The sequence below is a fragment of the Ascidiella aspersa genome, chromosome 5 (assembly GCF_963924565.1).
Source record: "Ascidiella aspersa chromosome 5, kaAscAspe10.2, whole genome shotgun sequence".
Lineage (NCBI taxonomy): Eukaryota > Metazoa > Chordata > Ascidiacea > Phlebobranchia > Ascidiidae > Ascidiella > Ascidiella aspersa.
The window spans coordinates 13,140,049-13,142,548 of record NC_139451.1 but is presented as its reverse complement, the minus strand read 5'-3'; the positions used below and the strand labels follow the sequence as shown (position 1 = coordinate 13,142,548).

Below are 2,500 nucleotides of genomic sequence, written 5' to 3'. Positions count from 1 at the left end.
GAAAGTCAGAGGTTCGAAGACGATCAGATACCGTCCTAGTTCTGACTATAAACGATGCCAACTAGCGATCGGGGGGCGTTAGTTTTACGACCTCTCCGGCAGCTTGCGGGAAACCAAAGTCTTTGGGTTCCGGGGGAAGTATGGTTGCAAAGCTGAAACTTAAAGGAATTGACGGAAGGGCACCACCAGGAGTGGAGCCTGCGGCTTAATTTGACTCAACACGGGAAATCTCACCCGGCCCGGACACAGTGAGGATTGACAGATTGAGAGCTCTTTCTTGATTCTGTGGGTGGTGGTGCATGGCCGTTCTTAGTTGGTGGAGCGATTTGTCTGGTTAATTCCGATAACGAACGAGACTCTGGCTTGCTAACTAGTTACGCGACCCAATCGGTCGGCGTCTAACTTCTTAGAGGGACTAGTGGCGTTTAGCCACACGAGATTGAGCAATAACAGGTCTGTGATGCCCTTAGATGTTCGGGGCCGCACGCGCGCTACACTGACCGGATCAGCATGTGCTCGCCTTGGCCGACAGGTCTGGGTAACCCGCTGAACCCCGGTCGTGCTAGGGATAGGGAATTGCAATTATTTCCCTTGAACGAGGAATTCCCAGTAAGCGCGAGTCATTAGCTCGCGTTGATTACGTCCCTGCCCTTTGTACACACCGCCCGTCGCTACTACCGATTGAATGGTTTAGTGAGGTCCTCCGATTGGACCTGGCGCGGCCGGCAACGGTCGAGCCGGCGTCCGAGAAGACGATCTAACTTGATCATTTAGAGGAAGTAAAAGTCGTAACAAGGTTTCCGTAGGTGAACCTGCGGAAGGATCATTAACGGTCTCGCAAACGCTTCGGCGAACGCGAAACTCGGACAAGCGAGAGAAAAAGTCTTTGCTACCCGGCGCCCGACCCGCGAGGAGCGGCGCGCCGGCCGGCGATTCGGTCACCCGGTAATGTTTGCGCGTCGAGTGCCGCGGTGCCGCGCGCTCCGGCTTCAAGCGTCGGCCTGGCCGACCGCTCGGCGCGGTCTATTTTGTCACCCTATAGTGCGAGGCACTGTGCGAGCGAAACAATCGTGGATGGCTCTTGGCGGTGGATCACTCGGCTCGTGAGTCGATGAAGGACGCAGCTAGCTGCGTGAATTAGTGTGAATTGCAGGACACATTGAGCATCGACGTTCTGAACGCAAATTGCGGCCTCGGGTCAATCCCGGGGCCGCGCCCGCCTCAGGGTCGCGTTGCAAACGTTCCGCGCGGGGATTTCTCCGCGCGGCTGCTGCGGCGTCGGACGCGCGAGCGCCCGTCCCGCTCAAGACAGCACGGCACGATGCGCGACGATCGCGACCAGAATCCCGCGCGGCGGCGGCGAGTCGACCTCGAAGAGGCCAACGGCTGGCGGCTCAAGGGCGGGAATCGAGGTGCGCGGCGGCGCGCGGCGCCGACGGCGAGCGCGGAACGGGAAGAATAGTCCCGGTCCTTACTTTCGGCCTGAGGTCGGACGAGGCTACCCGCTGAATTTAAGCATATTACTAAGCGGAGGAAAAGAAACTAACGAGGATTCCCTCAGTAACGGCGAGTGAAGCGGGATGTGCCCATCGCCGAATCCGCGCGCTTTTGGAGTGCGCGGAATTGTGGCGTACGGAATTCGTCACGGCGCGCTTCGCCGGTCGCCCGCGTCCTTCTGATCGAGGCCTTTTCCCAGAGCGGGTGTCAGGCCCATGGCGGCGACAGGCGGGCGCGCTACGGCGTCTTCCCAGAGTCGGGTTGTTTGGGAATGCAGCCCAAAGCGGGTGGTAAACTCCATCTAAGGCTAAATACGGTCACGAGACCGATAGCGAACAAGTACCGTGAGGGAAAGTTGAAAAGCACTTTGAAGAGAGAGTTAAAGAGTACGTGAAACCGTCGAGAGGCAAACGGGAGGGCCTGTCGGGTCGCCCGGTCGCTTTCAGCCGGCCCCCTGTCGGCGACGTTGTCGTGCGGACCCTCACGGGCCGCCGGCGGCGCCGCCCGATCGGGGACCAGCGCACTAGCGCCGGGCGAAGGCCGCGACCGTCTGGACGGCGGCGAGAAGGCCGCGCGCAAGGTAACCCGGCCTCGGTCGGGTACTATAGGCGCGCGTGTCCGTCGGCCCGCCGTTCGGGCGAGGAGAGATCGCCGCGTCTGCCCTTCGGGGCCGAGCGCCCGGTGCCGGCTGGGGCGTCGTGGGTCGGGGACTGTTCTCAGTGCCCAGCCTCTTCGTCTCGGTCGCGCTTCCGGTGTCGTTTCGCGAGGCGCACGGGGTCCGCGGCTGAAGTCAGCCACCTTCCCGACCCGTCTTGAAACACGGACCAAGGAGTCTAACGTGAGCGCGAGCCACGGGGGCAGTACGAAACCCATGGGCGCAGTGAAAGTGAATGTCGGCGCGGTCCGGCGGAGGTGAGACGTCGTCGTTCGCGGCGGCCGCATCACCGGCCGATCTCGTCCGCTTTGCCGGAGAGGTCGAGCGAGAGCGTTCGCGTTGGGACCC

The 2,500-nt window shown here is 61.4% G+C and overlaps 2 non-coding genes and 1 pseudogene across 2 annotated transcripts in view; all 3 read left to right on the top strand.

Annotated features, from left to right (window-relative positions):
- LOC146144325 (small subunit ribosomal RNA) overlaps window positions 1–829 on the top strand; it is a 1,810-nt gene extending 981 nt beyond the window's left edge. Inside the window, exon 1 of the ribosomal RNA XR_014500883.1 lies at window positions 1–829. This exon is cut by the window's left edge and continues 981 nt beyond it. This is a non-coding gene — a ribosomal RNA (small subunit ribosomal RNA).
- A 247-nt stretch (window positions 830–1,076) lies between these two features.
- On the top strand, window positions 1,077–1,230 carry LOC146144324 (5.8S ribosomal RNA). The gene has a single exon (XR_014498925.1). It is a non-coding gene; the product is annotated as a 5.8S ribosomal RNA (ribosomal RNA).
- Window positions 1,231–1,478: 248 nt separating this feature from the next.
- Window positions 1,479–2,500, top strand: part of LOC146144323 (large subunit ribosomal RNA) — a 3,680-nt pseudogene continuing 2,658 nt past the window's right edge.